A 27,381-nucleotide genomic window follows, 5' to 3' on the forward strand; every position below is an offset into this window, starting at 1 on the left:
TATACACTGGCAATGTGTGTGAGGTATAGTCAAACAGCTATTGAGTTTCGCACAGGTAACTTCTGAAGTAAAAGCCCTCGAAATACTTCTTTATGTAAGATTCTGCAGTTCACATCTAATAATGACGTAAACAATGTCTTCTTAGGTAATTTTAGGGCACCTTTCTTTCAGTCGATATCGAAGACCATTGTATATTCCTCCCAATATATTTTGAACAACAGTAAAAGGTGTTTCACACGCTATTATACTAAAGTCATTGCAGCATAACGTGGAACTCATAAAGACATATTTTGAAACTATTTGACTCTGTAACAGACAAAAAAGTCACCCAGAGAAAAATGAGTAACCACTACGTAACAGTTAACTCAAAGAATATGATTTTTTGAAAATATTTACATCTTTATTGCATCATAGGCATTTACGCGTAGGGACCCGCCTGCATGGCTGGAAGAGGGCCAAGATGTGGTCCTACTATCCATTGTAAGGAGAGACATAGAAAGTTGCTGAAATTTCAGGATTGACAGCAGGTAAACCACATACACTTTCCAATTGACAAAAGCCCATTGGATACATAACTTTTCCACTGTTTACACGAAATAGGTGCTCGACGACTGCGGAACTATCACGAATAATCAGGACAAAAAAATATTTTGAGAATTTTAATGTACATTCCTTAACAGAGCATTAGTCTATAAGCGACAAAAGTCCGGAGTTAAAAAAATAATAATAATAAAGTTGCAGGGTGGCGCACGAAATGTCACACGACATGAGTTACGAATTGTGCTTCTATTTCGGGACGGAACCCAAAGTAAATACTACAAAAGCAAAAATCCTTAACGGATAACATGTTCAATGTGCACACCGTCCTGTCTTACAGTTTCTTGAAGTCACTTGTACACTGCTGATGACTCTCCCATACAGATATTCAGCAGTCATGCAGTGTAACTCCACAACAATGACCTTCAGTTGCAGAGGTTTTTCGTATTTCTGAACGTAGCCCCAGAGGAAAATTTCATATGGATCAATTTCAGAGCTTTGGGGCGTCCAGAGTCGACCATGTTCACGACACTGTGTTAATCTGGCCGACATTACACGAAAGCCAAGCCCATGAAGCAGGAGATCAAGTGTAGCGTTTGCAGTGCGTGGGCATGTTCCATCCAGCATGATGCTCTGTGTCTGCAGCAATAAACTTGTTGCCACGACTGGGGAAGCATTGTTTTCGCAGAATACCGAAATCCAGTTCACCGGTTACAATAGAATCGAAGGACAATTGGTCAATGATTCCGTGGCATGAGATCACGATCCAAGCACAAATTGGAACCGTACTTTTCTTTAATGTCCACTACTAGCGAATATCCCAGCCTGTTTGTTTATACCTTCATTCGCGTGACTCAATACTTGATCAGAAAAGAGCATGTTGTACAGAACAACCTCTTCCTGGATTGCTCAGTTTGCAAATGTAGTAGCAGTCTGTATCCTATCTGTTGCCAAAAAGTTATTCACCAACGCAGTGCTTAATTTCTAAAATTTTAGGTGCCGGAATGCACTTCTTCAACCATACAAGCTTATTCCTCCTCCTCTTCCTTCCAGCCATAAAGCCACAAATTTCGATTTTTTGCAGACTTGTGATAAAATGTGCAATGACAAATACTTTTACACTATATTGTTTTGAAATTCCGGACTTTAAAACACAATTTCTAATTCTAAAAACAAAAAATACAAGATTTACTAAAGAAACAGACCCTACAGTGGTAGTGTTACTTGGGTCCTTAAGTCTTCTCGATACATATCGGCACAAGTCGATAATCTTCGTGAATGTCACGTCATGTTTCCAACCGCTGCCAGCCGCAAGGTCCCAATAGTTGCGCTGCAGCTGCTCGGTGAGCGGAAGTTTTGGGTGTCGTCTTTGTATTCCTAGACTTTAGAAAATCTCACCGTGAATTTTCTGAAAATTTTCTGATTGATATATTTTATTAACTAATATCTTTTTCAAATAGTACAGTACGTCGGCCGACGCCCCAGTCCGTCACATCATGTTGGTCACCCACCGTCACGTTCAATGATGCTGGCGCAGCGGCAAATTATAGTTAGGCTGCGATTTATTACGCGTGTACTACTTTAAATCTCCCGAGCCGACTTGTTGTGGTCAGTTAAAAAACGTACCATGATGAATGAGACCGATTCAGCTGTGTGATAAACCAGTATTTATGATCCAACTACTTTCGCGGCGTCAGAGCCACATCTTCATGGATAGGACTACATGTTTATTTCATAATTTATTTCGAACGGTAACCAGGACATGCCTCAAAATTCTTTGTCCAATAGTGCTAAAAAAATTTTACCGTAAAGAGATCGGTAAACGAATTCAAAAGAGGGCAAAACGCAGGGAACATCATACCGATACAGGAAATCTTAGGTGTAACAACGTCGTGGCAACGTGAGGTCCGCAGTGACCACCTAGACGAACTGAACTGAACCGCCTCGGATTTCCTGTATCAGAATGAGGTTCCTGCATTCTACCCTATTTTGACTTGGACTACCGACCTCTTGACGGTTAAACATTTACAGCAAAATTGGACAGAGAGTGTGGGGTCATCTACTGGGTATTGTTTGAAATAAATATGTATCGGTGAAGATGTGACTCTGATGCCGCAAAAGTAGCCGGCCGGAGTGGCCAAGTGGTTCTAGGCGCTACAGTCTGGAACCGCGCGACCGCTAGGGTCGCAGATTCGGATCCTGCCTAGGGCATGGATGTGTGTGGTGTCCTTAGGTTAGTTAGGTTTAAGTAGTTCTAAGTTCTAGGGGACTGATGACCTCAGAAGTTGAGTCCGATAGTGCTCAGAGCCATTTGAACCATTTGAACTGCAAAAGTAGTTGGCTCAAAAATAAAAATTTTCATATGCTTGAAACGGTCTTATTCATCATGGTACAGTTCTACAACTTTGGATGCCCACAATACAAAATTTGCTAAAATGAGATTAAAAAAAGACCACCTGGGAGGAGCCGGAACTTAAGCCCTGCGCCACCGAAATATTATAAGGAGGCTGGCCAGTCTCGGAAACGGTAAAACTTTGCACAGAATTGAAATTCCCCATTCAGCACTGGGTCTTCTTTCCGAACTTGAAGTGAAAGACACTAGCGATGCTTAACGTTTTGTAATGCACGAACACCAGCAGACTGTGAACACTTTCTCTTCAAGACAGTCGCATTGCGTATAATTGTCGAGATAGTCTTCTTACTGCCTGCGGCAAGGAGACAGCCTTGTACTGGGAAAGAACAAAAAGTAAGACTGTGTCACAGTACCACGTTTTCTCTCTCCTACAGTGGTAGCACAACATTTCTTGCTTTTGTGGAACTATCGAGCTGCGTTTGTCGACCGTTATCACAAACTACTGGGCTCTTCACACCAAATTTTGCTTTTTGCACGGACGTAAGACTCCGAGCAGAATTTTCGAAGGCGTAACTCCACTGGCAAAGCCTCGAGAGTACGTTTGAGTCGTGTAACATATCGTGCGCCTCCCTGCAGGACGGAAGAAGAGACGACGGCGAGATGGGCAAAGAGCAGCAGTTACCAGGCGTGCAGGCTGCTCGGAAGTCGGCGCGGGTAGTCGCGCAGTGTGGAGTGTGGTGGCGTAGCGCGGCGCGGCGCAGTACTGTGCGAGGTGCGGAGCGGCGGCGCGGTCAGCTGCGATGCCGTCGCTGTCGTCGTCGGTGCGAGACTGAGCGGCAGTAGGCGGCGGCGGCGGCGGCAGCAGCGCGGGCCGCGGGCCGCGGGCAAGGTCGCCGGCTCGCTAACCTTGCGCTCAGGGCCGGCAGCCGGCAGCCGGCAGCCGCCAGCGGTGCCTCAGCTCCATTACCTAGGGCTCGCGCGGCCCGCGTGCCGCGGCCTTCCTCCGCGCGCCGACGCCCGCGTCCGGCATACAGAGCGGCCGGCCGCGCTGTTGCTGGGCCTCCGTTCACTCACCGCGCCTCGCTGCCTCTGCACCTCACGTCCCTCACTCAGACCCCATTCCTGCGGCTTAGCGTGCGGCAGAGAAAGATCTCGTGGGCGACTTCCGGTATTCCTACAGCCACTGACAACGTGCGCACTATATACCAGTGCGCTGACTGTCGGCAGTGTACGTTTCCCAGTCAGTTTTCGGACTTTGGGATGTTTCTTAGTGCCAATTCATTTATGTAAGGTATATACAATGAGGTGATAAGAGTTAGGGAATAGTGATTTGCACATGTACAAATGCCTGTAATATCGTGTACACAAGGCGTAAAAGAGCACCGTATTGGCGGAGCTATTATTTGTTCTCAGGTGATTCATGTGAAAACGTTTCCGACGTCATTACGACCGCTCGACGTGAATTAACAGACTTGGTAGTTGCTGCTAGAAGCGTGAGGTATACCATTTCTGAATTTTATGAAATTCTGTATTCCAAGAACCACAGTAACAAGAGCGTGCCGAGAATATCTCTGACTACGGACAACGCAGTGGCGACGACCTTCACTTGACGACAAAGAGCGGCCGCGCTTGCGTAGTCAGTGGTAACACATAAGAAAGACTGCGTGAAAGAACCGCAGAAATCGGTTTGGTATATACGACGATCGTATCCGTTAGAACAGTGCGGCGAAATTTGGCGTTAATGGGCTATGGCAGTAGACGACCGACGAGAGTGCCTTTGATAACAGGACGACATCGCATACAATGCCACTACTTAGCTCGTGATCATGTTGGTTGGACCCTAGACGACTGGAAAAGCGTAGCCTTCTCAGATGAGTCCCTATTTCATTTGCTAAAAGCTGATGGTGGCGTTCGAGTGTGGCGCAGACCCTAGAAAGTCTTGGACCAAAATTGTCAACAAGGCACTGTGCAACTTGGTAGTGGCTCCATAATGGTGTGGACTGTGTTTTTATCGGGTAACTGGGTCCTCTGGTCCAACTGAACCGATTATTCACTGGAAATGGCCATGTACGGCTACTTGTAGACCATTTGCAATCATTCAAGGACTTCAATTTCCCAAACAACGATGGAATTTCAATGGATGAAAATGCGCCATATCATCAGGCCACAATTGTTTGCGACTGGCTTGAAGACCATTCTGGACAATTCGAGTGAATGATTTGGCAACGCGGATAGCCCGACACGAATCCAGTCGCATATTTCATAGACCTAATAGAGAGGTCAGTTTGTGCACAAAATCTTGCACCGCCACCGCTTCCGCAGTTATGGATGGCTATAGAGTGCAGCATGGCTCAGCATTTCTGCAGGGGACCTGCAACCGATTGTTGAGTCCATGCCACGTCGAGTTGCTGCATTACACCCAGCAAAAGCAGGTCCTGCACGATATTGGGAGGTATCACATGACTTTTGTCATCTCTGTGAACATAAAGATGCGCTCGGTGCCCAACGTGACGTTGTATTATGCGTAGGTACGAGGGTGGGCAAGGGAAGCATACGAGGGACGTTCAATAAGTAATGAAGCACTTTTCTTCTGAGAGCAAGTTGGTTTTATTCAGCATTGGAATTCACCATATTCTTTCTGACTCTTTTGGCTACAAAACTGTACTTTTCAACAATCTCCGTTTAATGTTATTGCCTTATGCCACCATAGTGGGCAGCCCTGTATACCCGCACGGCGCCCCTGTATTGGCCGACGTCGGAACCAACGTCTTGCTGCATCAATGACCTTCCCATCATTCACGTACTGCTATCCGCGGAGCGCATCCTTCATTGGGCCAAACAAGTCGGAAGGAGCGACATCATGGCTGCTGGGTGGATGAGGAAGAAGAGACCAATGAAATTTTGTGATCTCCCCTCGGATGCGCAGACTTGTGTCAGGCTTTGCTTTGTCATGGAGAAGGAGAAGTTAGTTTGTATTTTTGTGGCCACGAACACGCTGAAGTCGTTTCTTCAATTTCCTGAGGATAGCACAATACATTTCACAGTCGATCGTTGCACCATGTGGGAGGACATCAAACAGAAATCTCATCCAGGGTCCCATAAGACCGTCGCCATGACATTACCCACTGATGGTGGGAGGGGGAGCAATGTGGGTCGCTGCATAGATTGCCGTGTTGTTTCCGGCTCGAAATGATAAACCTATTTTTCATCACCTGTATCGATGTCACAATCAGCCTCGAAACACAAGCAACATCGTACATCTAATCCTCCGTTGCTCTTTATGGTCTCGTGTTGGGCGACGAGGGACCCAACTGACACATGCCTTTTAGTACCCTAACTGGCGGACTACCATCAGAGACGTCCAACAGCGAGGTGTTTAACTGTGATCCGTTGACCACCTCGATTGAGAAAGTCCGTTGGAACGTTCCAGGAGTCACATCTGTGAGTGCCCGGGCGGCATGCGGGAGATCGCACAGGTTTGAGCGGCCTTGTTGCTTTGATGACAGACGCCTCGCCCAACGACTAAGCGCGCTTCCGTAGAAATTCTGCAAGCGCCTATCAGTTCTGCGGTGCTCTGGTTTTCCGCCAAAAGAAATTCAATGACAGCTCTCTCCTTGGACTGCCCCTCTTTTACAGTTGCCATTTTGAAGGCTACGTACAGCGCGCCACGTACTGGAACTTCATGAAACTCTAAGGGATGAATCGGTAATATTGTACGATATTCCAAAAGCAATTCTGCATTTTTTCAACTGAAATTAGTAGAGAAAAATATATGTTGCCTTACGTATTGAACATCCTTCGTACAAGCTACACAGAGCCGTATGGGGGAATCATTCTCCGACGGACGTTCCGAAAGTAAAATTCTTCAGTGCTTCCCTTGGCGACCACTGGCAATGTGGTCGCCGACGGAAATGCGAGCTGTTATCCGGTAAGTATGGGCACGTAGGACTAGTGTGTCCATCATCTATGAACGCCTACTGACCGTGTAAGGCGAAGATGTCATGTTTCGTCAAATGGTTGGTCGCTGGTGTTGCAAATATTCAGAGAAGAAGGTAGAGTGTGCAGGATGAAGGTTGAAATGGGCGTCCCTCCACATCCACGAATGAAAACATTGCTAGAGTACAGGACATGGTGTTAGCGGACAGGCGGATAACGTTATCAGACGTAGCGTCAACCCCACGTTTTATGATACTGCAGTGCCTGTGTTGTTAAACACATGAAATTTGTTTGTAGTTTTGAATACGGACAACCATCAGCTGTATAAGGGAATGACAATAATGGAAATTTACGCTGGATCGGCACTCGTGGATAAATACGATACTGCAATGCAAATGTTGTTAAGAAGAACAATGCAGTATTCCTCCAGACTGCACGTAGCCGCATGCCTGCGCTGCAAATATCGTATTTCTTTGCCGCCTCTCCTTAACGGGAAGTACATAATGTTTGTACGAGTACAGTTTGTTACACGGTAAGGACTGGATATGAAAGTTTGTGTCTGACCGTCATTCGTGTATGCATAGCTAAAACGGCTAAAGCGACCACTAGCGTAAAGTGGGAAATTTGGGTTCGAATACCGGTCCGATCACAAATTTTCAAGTGCAGCTGTTATATTATTTCGGGGTCCAGAGCAGCTGCATCATACAAACTTCCCTTTAGTTAGGGCCGGGCGGAGTGGCCGAGCGGTTCTAGGCGCTTCAGTCTGGAACCGCGCGACCGTTACGGTCGCAGGTTCGAATCCTGCCTCGGGCATGGATGTGTGTGATGTCCTTAGGTTACCTACCTTAAACCTATTAAGTAGTTCTAAGTTCTAGGGGACTGATGACCTCAGATGTTAAGTCCGATAGTGCTCAGAGCCATTTGAACCATTTGAACTTTAGTTAGGTCTGAAGTTGACTGGTAATGGTCAAAGCTAGTTATCAAATATCCTATAAGCGATTTTGGCTTGTAAATATTTTACGAAAAGTCAACGCTTACTTACGTATATCGTGACATCGCATCATTGTGAGCAGTTGGTTAATGAGGGTAAAGAATAAGACGACTGCTAATATTGGCGCTTACACATCGCGTGAATTGTGGTATCGGTGGAGAGGACTCATCGTGATTCCAGAGAAGTGTCGTTTCCCAGGAGACGTTGCAGATTGCATCCATTACGTGGCAGCACGCCGAGAGGACGAAAGCGAAAACTGGGTCGCCTGGTGAAGGCGAAGGCGAGGACGGGAAACGGCCGGAGCGCGTCCTCGTAGGAGAGTTTTCCCGCGAAGGCGCCGCAACGCGCAGCGCCGGCCGGGCTCGTGTGACGTGTCGGCGGGTCGCGCAAGCGGACGCCGCCGGCGGACCCTCTGCGGAACTCCGCCACTGGAGTGCAGGCTGCCGGGGAAAGCCGGCCGCAGCCGTGGGACCGGGGACCGGCGGACGTGGGAAACGAACGGCCACCGGCCACTGGCGCAGGCTACTCCGTGCCCGCTGCACTGCCAAGGTATCGTCGTAACCGCACTTGAGCGGGCACTCTAAAGATGTCTTCTGTGCTTGCCTCGAGATACTCTACAGTTGAGTATACGTCCCCCACACAGCACAAAAAAAAGTACAAGCAGTGGCGTAATTGGGATACGGCAATCAGGGCGTCGTTTGTGTACGGATGCACTTTTGTAAAAGCCAAAAAGTAAAGGAAAAGAATTGAGAAAGAACAACATAAAGTTGCAAGAGCGAGTAAGCAGAAGGAGGGGAAAGACAGGGAGACGATGAAGAGATAGTAGCAGTAAGTAGAAGTGGAAGAAGAAGAGGCAGAAGTGAAAGGAAAAGCAAAGAATTGGCGTGCACTTAATGAAATTGGTGTGGACATGTATGAGTGATATCAGGTGTGCCGCAGGGGACTGTCGTAGGACCGTTGCTATTCACAATATACGTAAATGACCTTGTGGATGACATCGGTAGTTATGATGCTGTGTTATATCGAGAGGTTGTAACAATGGAAAATTGTACTGAAATGTAGAAGGATCTGCAGTGAATTGACGCATGGTGCAGGGAATGGCAATTGAATCTCAATGTAGACAAGTGTAATGTGCTGCGAATACATAGAAAGATAGATCCCTTATCATTTAGCTACAAAATAGCAGGTCAGCAACTGGAAGCAGTTAATTCCATAAATTATCTGGGAGTAGGTATTAGGAGTGATTTAAAATGGAATGATCATATAAAGTTGATCGTTGGTAAAGCAGATGCCAGACTGAGATTCATTGGAAGAATCCTAAGGAAATGCAATCCGAAAGCAAAGGAAGTAGGTTACAGTACACTTGTTCGCCCACTGCTTGAATACTGCTCAGCAGTGTGGGATCCGTACCAGATAGGGTTGATGGAAGAGATAGAGAAGATCCAATGGAGAGCAGCGCGCTTTGTTACAGTATCATTTAGTAATCGCGAAAGCATTACGGAAATGATAGATAAACTTCAGTGGAAGACTCCGCAGGAGAGACGCTCAGTAGCTCGGTACGGGCTTTTGTTGAAGTTTCGAGAACATACCTTCACCGAAGAGCCAAGCAGTATATTGCTACCTCCTTCGTATATCTCGCGAAGAGACCATGAGGATAAAATCAGAGAGTTAGAGCCCACACAGAAGCATACCGACAATCCTTCTTTCCACGAACAATACGAGACTGGAATAGAAGGGAGAACCGATAGAGGCACTGAAGGTACCCTCCGCCACACACCGTCAGGTGGCTTGCGGAGTATGGATGTAGAGGTAGAGAAAATCACCAGGGGATCCGGACTGGACTGTGTTGAGGAACAGATCCACAACCTCTCCTGTTTCCATTTACCGTAATTTACCACCTGTGTCATGTATCAATTCTTCGCTACAATTGTCAGCTCGTGATGGTCACCCCAGTATCTGGAGGATGGGGCAGGGCGGAAGCGGGTGGGGGGAGGGGGAAGGGGATGGAGGCTATACCCCTGAATATATGATGCGACAGTCTCCCTCGTCCTCCTAAATGGAAATGTGATGGAAGCCTACAGAGCAGGTCAGGGGAGAGAGATTTCTCCAGAATGGCTGGTTTCTTCAGCATCAGTTGGAAACAATCTTTTGAATAGTAGCATTTTACAGTGGAGTGTTACTAACGTGCGTAGGGAAACGGGCCATTAAAATTGCCTGCATGTAGCTACTGACTCTGATCAGCCCAAAAGCCGGAATGTTATCAGTTTTCATACAGCAGGTTGGAGCTCGCAAAATAAAGGAGTCGACTGGCAGCCCTCCTGTGTGTTGAGGTCATGAGCACCCCGGAGCGGAGATACTGGTTCCACAGTACTACTAATTTAGTAAGACTGCCTCCTGCTTCCTGCCACTTTTTTTGAGTCGACTGTATGCTTTGCGGTCAGTATATGGGCACACGGTCTGAGCTTTGTTACTAAGCGAACAGGGGTTAGATGAAGCCAAGGTAGTGTGCTGCTCAGATTATCTGGGACTTTTCAAACTATCTCACTTAAAGCTTCGAGTGTGGTTTGGGAATCTACCGATAGACTACATGACCAAATTCCGGGCCACTGCGTACTAGCTTAAGATGAGAGAACGAGATAAGGTAACCATCATAGCACGTGTAGAAAATATATACAAACGCCACTTAAATAGATGACAATGAAATAGTTAACAACGGGAATTAAATAGCAGTGACTAGGACCAGAAAGCTTACACATTATTTCTCAATATGAGTGTACGTATAGGAACGAGTCACATCGACCCCAGTAGAGGCATGGACCATTTCCTGACTGATGCATTTACACCGCATCCATCTCAGTGAAAGGGAAGGATGTAATTGTGGGGAGAGACGCGTCCCAGAGCACGTCGTATTATTCTGCACGCTTCTCACAAACAGACCAGACGACTAGAGCGCACATACGAGGCTTTATGTTATGCGATTAGAAATGACTCTGAGCACTATGGGAGTTAACTTCTAAGGTCATCAGTCCCCTAGAACTTAGAGCTACTTAAACCTAACTAACCTAAGGACATCACACACATCCATGCCCGAGGCAGGATTCGAACCTGCGACCGTATCGGTCACGCAGTTCCAGACTGTAGCGCCTTTAACTGCTTGGCCACACCGGCCGGCATGCGATTAGATACGAAACACCATGGACAGATATCGATAGTAGGGCAGACTCGATCCCCAAGGTCCTGCATCTTCGGCACTCAAAAGAGCGACAAAAAAGACGTGACAAGAGGCCCAGGACATAGCAAAACAGTAATATAATGTACACCATGTAAGTAGGCTGTTTATGTTTTCTTTATGTAAGTAGGCTGTTTAGGTTTTTTTATTGGTAACGCCACCTCTGTATGAAAATCACTGGCTGTGCTGTGTGCAGTCTGTGGCTGCTTTGCATTGTTGTAATACTCGCCATTGTAGTGTTAGGCAGCTGGATGTGAACAGCGCGTAGCGTTGCGCAGTTGGAGGTGAGCCGCCAGCAGTGGTGGATGTGGGGAGAGAGATGACGGAGATTTGTAATTTGTCATGAACTGCTATATTTATATATGATGATATCAAGGTAAATACATTGTTTGTTCTCTATTAATATCTTTCATTTGCTAACTATCCCTATCAGTAGTTAGTGCCTTCCATAGTTTGAATCTTTTATTTAGCTGGCAGTAGTGGCGCTCGCTGTATTGCAGTAGCTTGAGCAGCGAAGATTTTTGTGAGGTAAGTGATTTGTGAAAGGTATAGTTTAATGTTAGTCAGGGCCATTCTTTTGCAGGGAATTTTGAAAGTCAGATTGCGTTGCGCTAACAAAATATTGTGTGTCAGGTTAAGCACAGTCATGTAAAATTGTTCAAAGGGGACGTTTCAACCACACGGGAAGGTGACGAAACTGATGACCCAGGCAACAATAGAGACGACGATGACGACAGATTCCTTGACCAAACAATCTAGTATTTAGTTCAATAATTAATTATTTGTGAGTTTTAAATGTTTCAAAAGCTGTATGTTTTTTATTTTTTATCATTCCACTGTTTTCTTCTAACCTGCTAACATTTTTTGTTTAATACCTTATGTTCCCTATAAATAATTTAATTCTCATTGTAACTCAGTGTCCTAACTTTGATTTATTTTATTGCTGAAGACAATATTTGCTTATAATATGGAACAATTTATGTTATTAGATGCAAAGTTGTAAAATGACCAAATCTTTTAACATATTAGGCCACAGTTCTTTAAATATGCAATAAATGAAAGATAAGTAGTGATGTGGGTTAAACAAAAAATGGGAATATGTCGGCAGGGCGGGGGGAACACAAATCCTAAGTCGCCAAGGACGCTAGTTATCCTAGTTACGCCACTGTGTGCATGTGCCTATTATGAACGAGATTCAATGCATCGTTACCGGCTGTCCCACTGAAGAAGGTTTATCTTTCTGCTTCGTTGCTCTATCTTGACATTCGAAGAGAATTAGTAATCAGAAGAGAAACGACCAAAGGAATAGTGTTTTCGGCTCAATTTAGATACTGATAAGCGTTCCTATAATTCCCCATACTTATGCTCCGCAACTCATTGCTCAATTCAAGCTACAGTAGTTTGGAAAAATGTTAACCACCCACTTACTTTACGAGATGGTTTGACACGTCTCGTAAATTTCTATGTGCTAGCGGGAAATTCAGTCTGTCCATAAGCACCTTCATTGTAAGCGTTTGTGCAAAAAAGCAGACAGTTGTTTGTTAGTAATCACATCAAAAATCGAAAGCCATAAATTTCACAGAAAAGCATAAATTCAAGTAAGGTGTAATGAAGAAAGATTTTAATTTCAAAAAGTGATCATACATTGACGGAAGTTCAAGAACGCCTTGAACCAACACTGAAGAGGTTTTTCCTTGTCATCAGTCTTCTGACTGGTTCTATGGAGTCCACCTCAACTGCCGGCCAGTGTGGCCGTGCGGTTCTAAGCGCTTCAGTTTGGAACCGCGTGACCGCTACGGTCGCAGGTTCGAATCCTGCCTCGGGCATGGATGTGTGTGATGTCCTTAGGTTAGCTAGGTTTAAGTAGTTCTAAGTTCTAGGGGACTGATGACCTCAGAAGTTAAGTCCCATAGTGCTCAGAGCCATTTGAACCAACCACCTCAACTTCCTGCACCGGCCTCTTCATCTGAGAATAGCTCTGGCGCTTGACGTCCTCAGTTATTTATCTCTGTGTCTACAGCTCTTAGCCGGTCGGTGTGGCCGTGCGGTTCTAAGCGCGTCAGTTTGGAACCGCGTGACCGCTACGGTCACAGGTTCGAATCCTGCCTTGGGCATGGATGTGTGTGATGTCCTTAGGTTAGTTAGGTTTAAGTAGTTCTAAGTTCTAGGGGACTGATGACCTCAGTAGTTAAGTCCCATAGTGCTCAGAGCCATTTGAACCATTCTACAGCTCTTACCTGAAGTGGCCAGTGAGCTAGGTGCCTGGGGAGGGTAACAAAATAGAAAAATTTGCCCACAACTTTCTAATGCAATTATAAAAGCCAGCAAATGTTCAGTTAGCTTCATTTTATAATCAACCAAATGTGGGCAGGACTCAAACTGTGCACCAGTCCACAGTGTGGGCACGTCGTTTTACTGTACCTAGCCAAATAGCACAGTCATTGGCACTTCTAAAATACAGAAATAGAATAAATTTAATAAGCACACAATAATCAATTCACAAAAGGGCCGCCTCTTCAAGGTTCCTTCCAAATTATACATTCCATTATCCGCGACCAGAAATATATTTAAAATAACCTTTCATCATACTAATAAATAATCTAAACCCCACAAACAAGTGTAAGCTAAAGAAACAGTGCTTGGATCTGATGACAGAAGCTATTAACTCTTCAATAACAAACCAAGTCCTGGTAAACCTAATAGCCTACAAGCGTAACGCAGCTAGGGTGAAACATGTAAAAAACAGTGCTGATGACAGAAGCCTAATCAAATAGAAGTAAGCAAAGGAACAGCATCAACTAGGACGAGTTACGATAATTACATAATAAAAATCTTAAAACCAGCCGCTCTAATTGAGCGAGTCAGACCAGCTGTACGACTCAAATCTATTCCCCTCATCCACCCCGTTACTCAAGATAATAAACGACAATTTTAAGGCAAAAAAATTAATTCTGAACAGCGATAACATAAAAAACTTAACAGGTGGAAGAAATTCCACATGAACCAATGATTAGTCAGTTCTTTTCAAGTATTCCACAACCATTAAAAAACACGAAGGAAGACACCGACTGCAACTCAATGGTGATTGAAGTCCAGCAGACAGGAGTAAACAGACAGGGCTGTATGCTAGAGTCGGCCACGCGCACAAGTGCACAGCAATAGCCAATGTTCTGAAACGTACTCACCAAGTTTGGTTATTTTTGGTTGAATAGGAGCTGTCCCAAGTTTTAACTGGTACACCAATCCCCCTCCTTTGGCCGCGGCCAACGACCCAACGATTCTTTGGCCCGAGGTACAGCTGCCCGCTTCGCCTCCTATCTTCATGGTCTCATAGTTGTCGACGCCACGCGAAGTTTGGGATGCGCCCTTCCAGCTTGTCTGCGCGGATTGGAGTAGGAGCTCTTTTTTCCAGCTGGAAGTTTCCTTCTTGGCCGCCAGACAGTCTTCACCACGCGAACCTGATACCACTGTAAAAGTCTCGGAAGTCATCGCGCACGCCCTCACTGGTGCCACTCGTGAAGCCGTCGCTAGATAAGTCAAGAGCGTAACCATGCCCAATATCGATAAGAGCCTACATGGCTTCTTACCCTCCACAGTTCCGTCTAGAACAATAGAAGTTATTCCCTGACGTCTTACTATATCTTCTGTCATTCTCCTTATTATTGCTCTCTACATGGCACGTTCGTCAATGATTCAACAGAGAACCTCCTCGTTTCTCAATCTATTCATGCACCTAATTTTCAGCACCTCTCGACAGCACCGTATCTCAAACGCTTCGATCATATTCTTTTCTGATTTTCCTACAACTCACGGTTCACGTCCGTACAGTGATGTGCTCGAAACGTACATTCTTAGGAATTGCTTCCTCAAATTAAGGCGGATATTTGACTTTATTAGACTTCTTCTGTCCAGGAATGGCCTCTTTGCCTGTCTTAGATTGCTTTTTATGTCCCACTTGCTTAGTCTGTTATGTGTTATTTTGCTTTCAAAATAATAGAAATCCTTCACTTCATCGAGTTCGTTGTTTCCAACTTTGATGTTAATGTTACTTCTAATCTCATTTCTGTTCCTCCGCATTCTTTTCATCTTTCTTCGGTTTACTCAGAATCCATATTCGAATACTGATTAGGCCAGTGCACGTCAAACTTTTGTGCTCAGGCGCCAATACTTACATTGTAGGAAGGTTACTCTGGGCGCATATGTACCAATCTTATTAATTAGTAACCCACATAAATCAGTATGTTGTGAGCCCCAATATACTAGCTATAGTAAGAGTGCAATACGTTGGCCGTCATCCATCAAGGACTGGTCGTTAAAAGTGAGCACCATTCAGAAAACATCGTGTCAACTATTCTCCGTTTCAGATTGCGGCCACTCTCGGTAACCCAAAGGTGTGACCCCGTCAACTTCCTGACAAACTATTGTTATGTTGTCTGTGTGAGCGGATTATTAACTGACTAATAGCAGCAACTGCGCTTATATTTAAATGTTTTGCGCAATATGTGACACTATCACGAAATTTTAACGGATGTTTTGAATTTCATTTTTTCATCTCATTCCATTGAAGAGCCAAAGAAACTGATACACCTGCCTAATATCGTGTAGGGCCCCCGGGAGCACACAGAGGTGCTGCCGCGCGGGATTAGCCGTGCGGTCTTAGGCGCTTCAGTCATGGACCGTGCGGCTGTCCCAGCGGAGGTTCGAGTCCCCCCTCGGGCATGGGTGGGTGTGTTTGTCCTTAAGATAATTTAGGTTTAAGTAGCTTAGGGACTGATGACCTTAGCAGTTAAGTCCCATAAGATTTCACACACATTTGAACATTTTTTTGCAGAAGTGCCGCAAGATTAAGTGGCATGGACTCGACTAATGTCTGAAGTAGTACTGGAGGCAACTGACACCATGAATCCTGCAGGGCTGTCCATAAATCCGTAAACGTACGAGGCGTTGGAGATCTCTTCTGAACAGCTCGTTCAAGGCATCTGGGATATGCTCAATAATGTTCACGTCTGGGGAGTGTTCCTGGAGCCACGCTGTAGCACTTCGGAACGTGTGGGGTGTCGCATTGTCCTGCTGGAACTGCCCACGTCTGTCGAAATGGACAATGGCCATGAATGGATGCAGGTGATCAGACAGGATGCTTACGTACGTGTCACCTGTCAGACTCGTATTTAGACATATCAGGTGTCCCATATCACTCCACATGCACACGCCCGACACTATTACAGAGCCTCCACCAGCTTGAACAGTCCTCTGCTGATATGCAGGGTCCATGGATTCATGGGTTGTCTCCATTCCCGTACACGTCCAACCGCTCGATACAATTTGAAACGAGACTCTCCCGACCGGGCAACATGTTTCCAGTCACCAACAGTCCAATGTCAGCGTTGACGGACCCAGGCGAGGCGTAAAGCATCAGGGGTACACGAGTGGGCCTTCGGCTCCGGAAGTCCATATCGATTATGTTTCGTTGAATGGTTCACGCACTGACACTTGTTGATGGCCCAGCATTGAAATCTGTGGCAACTTACGGAAGGGCTGCACTTCTGACACGTTGATCGATTCTCTTCAGTCGTCGTTGATCCCGTTCTTGCAGTATCTTTTTCCGGCCGCAGCGATGTTGGAAGTTCGATGTTTTACCGTATTTCTGATATCCACGGAACACTCGTGGAAATGTCGTAATGGAAAATTCACAGTTTATAGCACCTCAGACATGTTGGAACCCACCGCTCGTGCGCCGACTTTAATACTAAGTAGAAACTCACTTAAATCTTGACAACCTGCCATTGTAGCAGTAACCGATGTAACAACTGCGCCAGACACTTGTTGTCTTGTATAGGCGTTGCCGACCATAGGGCCATATTCTGGCTGGTTACATATCTCTGTATTTGCATACGCATTCCTATACCAGTTCTTTGGCGCCTCAGAGTATTAAAAGAACATTAATTTCATTTCATATTGCTTGCTGCAAATATGTACTGAATTTGAAGACTACTGTCTGTATCAAAAACAATCGCCAGTCCCTGTTATTTCCGTTTGAAATTTATACAATCGCAGCTGAAAGCTACGAGACACATATACCCCTGGGTTGCCAGCACTGGATGACAAACTATAAAACATTCCCTCACCACAACATGGCGTCGCTGCTTACCATTCATCACCTGAGATTAGCAGCCAACTTCACATATCTCAAGGCCGAATTCACTAGCGTCAATTAAAATTGAGTACACCTTAAAATATTACTGTCTTTGAAAGAATTTTTGTTTGTTATTGGCAAGAAAACGACTATCTTAAGTATCTCTTAACGTTAGCTGACGTTCTTTGATTCGACTGTTAGTTACTAAATAGATATTGTTATAAAATACGGATGAGAACTGAGGGCTGCGTGAATATTTGATTCGGGCCGCATGAGGATCGCGGGCCGCACTTTGACGAACATGGAATTAGACTGTTCCATTCAATACTTCCTCACTTTCACTAAGGATAGCAAAGCCATCAGCGAGTCTTAGCACTGATGTCCATTGTGCATTAATTTTAATCTATAGTCGAAACTGTCTTTTATTTCCGTCTTTGCTTCTAGTATGTACAAACTGAACAGTAGGGGCGAAAGACTGCATCCCTGTCTTCACCCTTTTTAATGCAAGTACTTTGTTCCTGGTGTTCCATTCTGATTGTTCTCTCTTGGTTCTTGACATACTGTAAATACCATCCTTTTCCTGTAAGTTTGTATCCATTTTTATGAGAATTCTGATCATCGTGCCCCATTTTCATCGAACGCTTTTTGGAAGTCGACATATCCTGTGAACTACATTAAATGTATTCGAAATGGATGTACGCGGACAGGTCGTAGACGCATGGTTGACGACGTATAGAAGTTTGGGTCTGGCTGTAAGTCGTACACGGATAGCCAAATGGTAAGGTGACAACTCGCGATTAGCGGGAAATCCAGCTTCCAATCCCGGTCCGGTACAAATTTACATAGTCGTCTTTCCATTCTACAGATGATGGTTGCCCTTAGTCGTTATTGCGAATTCATTTAGTGTATTTCATAAAGGCTGCAGTCAGCGAAGTGCCTGTTCCTTTGGACATGCATGCATGTCCAAAGCAACTTTGCATCGTTATCAGAATAACAGAGGCATTGAAATATCGCATATATTGTATCCTATGAACGTCTTTTTATGATTTTTCTTAAGTCATACTTCCATTATCAAGCGATTTTCAAAATAGCCTCTCTAATGTCTTTACGTTTCCTGAAACCAAATTAAAGTCGTGTAACAGATCTTCAGTTTTGTTTTCAGTGCACTATGTATTAATCCTGTCACCATGTAGCCCAGAATTGTGTGGTTTCGCTAAATTGCATCCCTTGTGACAGGACTACCTTGCACTTACGTGTTTTTATCATGAATAAATTTGATTTAATCTCAGTTAAATTCAATGGTCTATGGTTTTCCACCTGCCCCTTTCATTAATATAGTCATTTACCAAGGTAATAGTATCCACAGCTGTAGGCGACGGCCGGCCGCGGTGGTCTTGTGGTTCTAGGCGCTGCAGTCTGTAACCGCGGGACTGCTACGGTCGCAGGTTCGAATCCTGCCTCGGGCATGGATGTGTGTGATGTCCTTAGGTTAGTTAGGCTTAAGTAGTTCTAAGTTCTAGGGGACTGATGACCTAAGATGTTACGTCCCATAGCGCTCAGAGCCATTTGAACCATTTTTTTTGTAGGCGATGAAGGTTACACGATCCAGGAAGCAGAAGTATAGCAGGTCAGATTGTTTTTATCTTCTGATAGGGAAACAGCGACTTGCAGTACATCTTACTTCCTTCCGATAAACCTACAGCCCAAACGAAACGCCAGAATCTACAACGGTATTATCACTGTCTTCCTAACCTATTCCTATTTCTTGTTCTCTCACGCCACCTGACAGTTCATCCCCCCTCAATCCCCCTTTACAGAAGCCTTCAGTGTACTTTGTTCGCCCATCATCTCTCTGCTCTGGTTTAACAGTGAAATTCCTATTGCAGTCGTAATGTTGGCACCATTGCTTTTAATTTCAGCTGCTTAACGACTGACTGATGGTGTTTCTAATGTAACACGGTCAGTGTGGGCGAGCTTCAGCCACAGGCTGTATTCGGCCTACCAAACGGCCGCCCGACGAGTGCGATGTGGATGGCACCGCTGGACGGTTAAGCAGCTGGCGCGCTGCCCTCCACACAGGTCATTACCGGCTCAGCCGCGACATTTAAGGTGGGGTGAGTAAGCAGTCTGCGTCAACGATGCGGCCGCGTATCGCTCCGACTTTACGTCACGTCTTCTAGCCGGTTCCTCAGCCAACCATAGCGGGGACGCCGGCAGTGTTCGGAGTCGGCAGCTGTAAAAATGCGTTCGCTTACGTGTCGCCTTTTTTGTGGTGTAAGAGAAGTGCTACTACTGTGTGGCCGGATTTCCTGGATGAAAATATAAATGGGTATTGTTCTCTTTATTTACTCGTGAAAAGGGCAAAGGGTTCAAATGGTTCAAATGGCACTGAGGTCATCAGTCCCCTAGAACTTAGAACTACGTAAACCTAACTAACCTACGGACATCACACACAGCCATGGCTAAGGCAGGATTCGAATCTGCGACCGTAGCGGTCGCGCGGTTCCAGACTGAAGCGCCTAGAATCGCTCGGCCAGGGGCAACAGGCTCTGGACCCATGAGCCCTTCTGTGTTGGTATTTTCTAGACGTTTTTGTAGGTTATTGATGAGCTTCGATCGTGGGCCGTGGCACCTGCATCCGATGTCAGTGTAGTAGGGTAACAGATCCGACGTCAGGTGGCAGGTGGTCAGCCGGAAGTCTGTGACGCTGTCCACGAGCTTACGCGTTGTTTTCTTGACGGTGTGCTGGATGTGGGTCAGTGTCAAGTTCTCGATGAAGGTTCCTCCTCTGGACCCACCGAAGGGCTTTTAGAACGAGTCGAAGACAGCGATTTTGTAACACCTGTAGTTATTTAATGCTTGTGTTGCTTGTAGTGGCCCAGGAGAAGCAACCCTATAACGTGGAGGGTACGACCGTTGCTTGGCATAGTTCAAGTTTTGTGCTGACAGACATATGAACTTGCCAGGAGAGGGTACAAATAGCGTATCAGGCGCCACATATCAGCCTTTTTAGGGTCGATAGAGGAAAAGCGGAAAACCTAAATATCGATGACTAGACAAGGAATGCGATCCTTTATGTGTCCAGTGTTTTAACCGTTGCTCCAGTGTGCTCGGTTCGTTAAACGAGTACAGGGCGGTCAGAAAAATGTAAAACACATGTAAGGATATTGCAGGGTAGGCAGTGCTGAGAAATAACTATTCAGAAAAAATTCGATATGTTGCGCCGTTTTGGAGTTAACTAGTACTGAAGTGAGCCAATCAGGACGTAGCGCACGCAGATTCAAGCAGCCCGCCAGAAACGGTGTCGCTAAAAGTGTTCTTCGTTTGGTTTCCTAAAACCAAATAAGAGAGCGATACAAAAATTGGGCATGGAACTGTAGTAAGGATCCAGCCAGAGGCAAAGGCTGAGCAGCCGCGTGCGCTGTCGTTTATGCTATGAGAACAACTGACGCTAATTGTATCTGGCTACTACCTGATCGCCCGCTATACTCTTCGCAGGAAGGAGACTCGGGCGTGAACATCTGTATTGTTTTTATTAATGGAGAGCTCATCATGGCAATTTTTCCTTCACAGTACACATTTCCTGAGGATATATATTATGTGTATTTAATACAGTTGTCTGCATTACTTTCTGCTGGTTCTTGTCGATGATCATTGCTTATGCTTTCGCCTTTAAGGGCGATTTCCCATTCGAAGAACCAGAATATGCTCTGAACCTCTATCGGTTTCGTCTATCCTCATTTGCAAGGCCGTTGGAAGAACGAGAGTGGCTCCTTAAAACGAACGTTTTCAGTCGAAGATTTTCACCCGAGGACTAATGACTGGGATCGAATCCAGGTGACGAATAGTCTTAGACGCTAGGGCAGGGCACACATTGGTGAATGCTAAGAAGCCTGTAGTTCGGCAAATCTTGTGAGCTGTCGCGACTGCGGGAGCATGTACTGTTTGTAAAGCTTATGTAGATGATTTCGAGATACGAGACTTGGACTAGATTTAAATATATGCGAAAGAACACGGGGCGAGGTAATAAACCGTTCGAAAACCCATTAGGACAACCACAATTCCAGTGCCCTTGGTAATCATAAAACTGAAACATAAAGTCCACAGAGAAGTTGCCCAAGCCAGTTTTCAACAAACAGCAGCTTACAACTGGCCAAAAATAGTGTCTTGTACCACAGCAGTAACTAAATCAAACGCCACAAGAAACCTAAGATTGTCAGAAATGGTGAAGTAAAAACAGACATATATTTCCTATCAAAATCTTGGTTTATGTCCAAAATTCTAAACATGCCCAAAGAACTGGATCGAGCTCAATACATACGGTCTCCTGGGTACTGTGGCGTGGAGACATACCTAAGATTGCGTACATCACATGGACTTTAAAATCAGAAGAAGAAGGCCTCGACCTAATCGACTTTATTTGAAGATGCGCTGTTCTGATGAGACACAAAACATCCAAAATCATAGAAAACATCATGGTCAGTCCGACAGCGGCCTTGTTCGATAATAATACAGACCAGATTCCCAAATGGCACCAGTGGACCACGAGGAGATCCCATTTACACTAAGTTCACGTGACAATAATCCACCTTCAATCCCAGAGAGAAGACTGTAAAACTATCAGCCACACACCTGATAAGGACAGACGCCTGCGACACGTGCTGTGAAGAAAATGGTTCAAATGGCTCTGAGCACTATGGGACTTAACATCTAAGGCGCATCAGTCACCTAGAGCTTAGAACTACGTAAACCTAACTAACCTAAGGACATCACACAACACCCAGTCATCACGAGGCAGAGAAAATCCCTGACCCCGCCGGGAATCGAACCCGAGAGCCCGGGCGTGGGAAGCGAGAACGCTACCGCACGACCACAACCTGCGGACCGTGCTGTGAACCAGGCACTCTGGAGCTCAGTATTCTGTGTCGGACGGTCCCAGACGTTTGGAGAACTAATAAACTAATACTTAGCTTCATAAACGGAACCACGACGAATCATTTCGCCGCGGCAACAATCACCGAACCAGACATTAAGCCGTTTCCTGCCTCTAAGAGATTTGCCACTACATAAATAGTTGCCCAAAAAAGAGCACTCCCTCTATCAGCTGCGACACACTGAGAAATTACAGTTTCTATGTTATCTATGGAACCCACGTGAGAAATAGAGAAAAATTCTAAAATATGAAGAAATTCGTGTGAACTTTTTAGGCCGGCTGCTGGTGGCCGAGCGGTTCTAGGCGCTTTAGTCTGGAACCGCGCGACCGCTACGGTCGCAGGTTCGAATCCTACCTCGGGCATGGATGTGTGTGATGTCCTTAGGTTAGTTAGATTTAAGTAGTTCTAAGTTCTAGGGGACTGATGACCTGAGATGTTAAGTCCCATAGTGCTCAGTGCCATTTGAACCATTTTTTGAACTTTTTAATCGTTGCATTTGACACAGCCTTTAATAAAAACTGCGATAAGTATCGGGAACCAGTCCGGTAAATAAACTGTTTAAGAACAACCCGATGGGCCGCTATCAACATCAAGAGGCAGGAACAGCCGGAAGACGAGGAGTCCCTCTACACCAGTCGTAGAAAGCCTATGGTAACCCGCGCAGCTCATTCGCACATACACATAAAAAAAACTTTTGCATCACCTCAATTCCGAGAGTTCCGGAACCTGTACAGAAAATTGGAATTGACATCAACATAATCATTATTTCCGTCCTTTTTATTATTCACGAAAACCACACATTGCATGTTGTACTACCATACAGCGAGACCTTCAGTGGTGGTGGTCAGGATTGCTGCACACACCGGTACCTCTAATACCAAGTAACACGTCCTCTTCCATTGATGCATGGCTGTATTCGTCGAGGCATACTATCCACAAGTTCATCAAAGCACTGTTGGTCGAGATTGTCCCACTCTTCAGTGGCGATCGGCGTAGATCCCTCAGAGTGGTTGGCGGGCCATGTCGTCCATCAACAACCCTTTTAAATTTATCCCACGCATGTGCAATAGGGTTCATGTCTGGAGAACATGTCGTTATCCCGAGGGAAGTCATTCACAAGATGCGCTCGATGGGGGCTCGAATTGTAGTCCTTGAAGACGAATGCCTTGCCAATATACTGCCGATATGGTTGCACTATCAGTAGGAGGATGGTATTCACGTATCGTACAACCGTTATGGCGCCTTCCATGACCACCAGTGGTGTACGTCGGCCCCACATATTACCACCCCAAAACAACAGGGAACCTCCATCTTGGTGCACTCGTTGGACAGTGTGTCTAAGGCGCTCAGACTGGCCAGGTTGGTTCCAAACACGTCTCCGACGACAGTCTGATTGAAGGCATATGAGACACTCGTCGGTGAAGAGAACGTGATGCCTATCCTGAGCGGTCCATTTGGCAAGTTGTTGGGCCCATCTGTAACGCGCTGTATGGCGTCGTGGTTGCAAAGATGGACCTCGTCATGGACGTCGAGAGTGAAGTTGCGCATCATGCAGCCTGTTGCGCACACTTTGAGTCGTAAAACGACATCATGTGGCTGCACGAAAACCATTATTCAACAAGGTGCCGTAGCTGTCAGGGTTCCTCAGAGTCATAATCCGTAGGTAGCTGTCATCCACTGCAGTAGTAGCCCTTGGGTGGCCTGAGCGAGGCATGTCATCGACAGTTCCTGTCTCTCTGTATCTCCTCCATGTCCGAACAAAATCGCTTTGGTTCATTTCGAGACGCCTGGACATTTCCCTTGTTAAGAGCCCTTCCTCGCACAAAGTAACATGCGGACGCGATCGAACTGCGGTATTGACCATCTAGGCATGGTTGAACTACATGAGCCGTGTACCTCCGCTCTGGTGGAATGACTGGAACTGATCGTGTTTTGCACCCCCTCCGTCTAATAGGCGCCGCTCATGCATGGTTGTTTACATCTTTGGGCGGCTTTAGTGACATCTCTGAACAGTCAAAGGGACTGTGTCTGTGATACAATATCCACAGTCAACGTCTATCTTCAGGAGTTCTGGGAACCGGGGTGATGCAAAACATTTTTTGATGTGTGTATTTACTTAAGAGTTTCGGGAGGCCTCGTCACGTGACGCGACAGCAGCGCTCCTAGCCCAAATATAACGTCCGTGACTTTAATGCTCAAGTGGTAATTTACTGATATGAATAGCACTCCTATTTCAATACACCACGAGAACAAATTATGCCTCAAAACACGCGTTTTTGAGACTACATTCATTTTATACTTATCCCATCTTCAGATGTTTACATTCATTTACGTGTCGTGAACACTGTTTCTTTATTTGCGACGCTTTACAACAGCTGTCCTAAAAACTTGCTTCGCAGAATTCTGCAACGTCGTTAGCAAACAAACAATGACCACGACGCGTAAATAAATGTAAGATGGGGTGCCAGGCGTCTTGAAATGTCATCATGGAAACAACTACGCCTATAAAAGCAACTGGTAGCAGCTGATTCATTATAAATCACCTTCAGCTTCAATATCTGCAGTGTTCTAACATCTCCACACCACACAAGAATTATTTACTAGCGCTCATTGCCTATTGGTACTACTGAGAATATTTTGGATGGTATCAATACTGTTCGTCAGTATTCTAGTATTGACAATACGACAATATTTTTCCCCAGATGGTCAATAGACTGACCTACTGAGAATCATATTGAACGTGTGAGAGCCCGTTAACTTCCATGTGACATTTCTCCATAGCAGGTCACCGGCACGAATCGTATTTTGATAGCACTGCACGATATGGTTGGTTCAAAAGGCTCTGAGCACTATGAGACTTAACATCTGAGGTCATCAGTCCCCTAGAACTTAGAACTACTTAAACCTAACCAACCTAAGGACATCACGAACCTGTGACCGTAGCACGAAATGGCCGAAACTGCACAGTATTAATGTGACGTGATGGCAGCCCCCTCTAACGCAAATGTTCAAATGTGTGTCAAATGTTATGGGACTTAACTGCTAAGGTCATAAGTCCCTAAGCTTACACACTACTTAACCTAAATTATCCTAAGGACAAATACACACACCCATGTCCGAGGGAGGACGAACCTCCGCCGGGACCAGCCGCACAGTCTAACGCAAAGGTCCGAAGGTATAGCACCAGCGATGTCAGTGTTTGTGGATAATATATTTTAACGTAGCGCTAAGCTTTCCGACATGCCATCGCAATAAAGTATACATAGAAACTCACAAAATCAAACACAAGAATCTAGGACAGCAAAATGTCTCCCTTGCAAGAATTTCTTTCGCGATCTGAGTTGAAACAAAACGCGGGCCGGATCCAGTGATCTACACGTAGTCGGCTTCCCGGTAACAACTAGACGTTGTGATCTGTATCAAGTGTCGTATCATTTACGATTTACATTGATGAGTTAACTATGCCAGTTCGTAAAAAGATAAAAGTTTATTGTGCCTGTGCTGTGGGAAAAGAAAGAAAAAAAAGGATCGGCCGCTGACCTGGTGGAGGCTAAAATGCTGTTGCAGCGAGACGTGAATGCTAATTGTGCTCACCAGTTCCGAATTTCGTGGACCAGCTCAACCATTTTGACACAGGTACATCGCTTTCCTTTGACGAGGACTCGCGGTACAGGGCTCGTAGCGTTCCGGCAGTACATCAGCAACGGCCGAGGCATTTCGCCAGAGCAGCAGCGGTAGCAGGTTGTTCGTGAGCGGCGGATGGCGCTTTAATGGCACCTGCACTCGAAATCATAACGGCAGGAAAGGGATTGCGGGAGTCGGCGGCTTGCGAAGCGCGCTTGAGCAAGCGGCCTGGGAGAGACGCCGCCTGGCGCAACCGCCGAGGAAAGACAAGGCGAGGACTCTCCCACCTGCCGCCGCAGATACCATCGCCGCGCCGCGCCGCCGACTTCGGAAACACGAAATTCGGTAGTGCGGAGAATGCCTCGCCCGTATCTCGAACGGCCGTCTCACCCGGCACGCTAAAGAGCAAACGTTTGTCTAGCCCCAGAAAATCATTCTCCGTGACGCCTGTCGATTCAGAGCAGCTGATAGGCCTCGGAGAAACAAGTGCGATGTCGTGCCAAGCTCGTCGGGGACAGTGAAATGAAACTACCCGAAAGTACCAAGTAAAATTCTCTCCGCGTCCCTCTCACTTCTTAATTAGATAGTTGATACGGTGGTTATACAAAAATGTGGGAACACCACGTGAAATGCATACTTCAACATACTCTACTGGCCATTAAAATTGCAACACCAAGAAGAAATGCAGATGATAAACGGATATTCATTGGACAAATATATTATACTAGAACTGACATGTGATTACATTTTCAAGCTATTTGGGTGCATAGATCGTGAGCAATCAGTACCCAGAACAACCACTTCTGTCCGTAATAACGGCCTTGATACGCCTGGGCATTGAGTAAAACAGAGCTTGGATGGCGTGTATAGGTACAGCTGCCCATGCAGCTTCAGCACGATACCACAGTTCATCGAGAGTAGTGACTGGCGTATTTTGACGAGCCAGTTGCTCGGCCACCATTGACCAGACGTTTTCAATTGGTGACAAATCTGGAGAATGTGCTGGCCAGGGCAGCAGTCGAACATTTTCTATATCCAGAAAGGCCCGTACAGGACCTGCAACATGCGGTCGTGCATTATCCTGCAGAAATGTAGGGTTTCGCAGGGATCGAATGAAGAATAGATCCACGGGTCGTAACACATCTGAAATGTAGCGTCCACTGTTCAAAGTGCCGTCAGTGCGAATAAGAGGTGACCGAGACGTGTAACCAGTGGCACCCCATACCATCATGCCGGGTGATACGCCAGTATGGCGATGACGAATACACGCTTCCAATGTGCGTTCACCGCGATGTCGCCATACACGGATGCGACCATCATGATGCTGTAAACAGAACCTCGATTCATCCGAAAAAAATGACGTTTTGCCATTCGTACACCGTTCGTCGTTGACTACGCCATCGCAGGCGCTCCTGTCTGCGATTCAGAGTCAAGGGTAACCGCAGCCATGGTCTCCGAGCTGATAGTCCATGCTGCTGCAAACGTCGTCGAACTGTTCATGCAGATGGTTGTTGTCTTGCAAACATACCCATCTGTTGATTCAGGGATCGAGACGTGGCCGCACGATCCGTTACAGCCATGCGGATAAGATGCCTGTAATCTCTTTTGCTAGTGATACGAGGCCATTGAGACCCAGTACGGTGT

General features: G+C 45.9%; 1 protein-coding gene across 1 annotated transcript in view; it reads right to left on the bottom strand.

Moving 5' to 3' along the window:
- Nucleotides 1–3,704, bottom strand: part of LOC124606925 (dual oxidase maturation factor 2-like) — a 713,401-nt gene extending 709,697 nt beyond the window's left edge. The window contains exon 1 of the mRNA XM_047139039.1: nucleotides 3,573–3,704. The gene's annotated coding sequence lies outside the window, so the exon portion shown is untranslated. The remainder of the gene's footprint in view (nucleotides 1–3,572) is intronic.
- Between the last annotated feature and the right edge of the window lie 23,677 nt (nucleotides 3,705–27,381).

Source organism: Schistocerca americana, chromosome 3 (genome assembly GCF_021461395.2).
Source record: "Schistocerca americana isolate TAMUIC-IGC-003095 chromosome 3, iqSchAmer2.1, whole genome shotgun sequence".
Taxonomy (NCBI): Eukaryota; Metazoa; Arthropoda; class Insecta; order Orthoptera; family Acrididae; genus Schistocerca; species Schistocerca americana.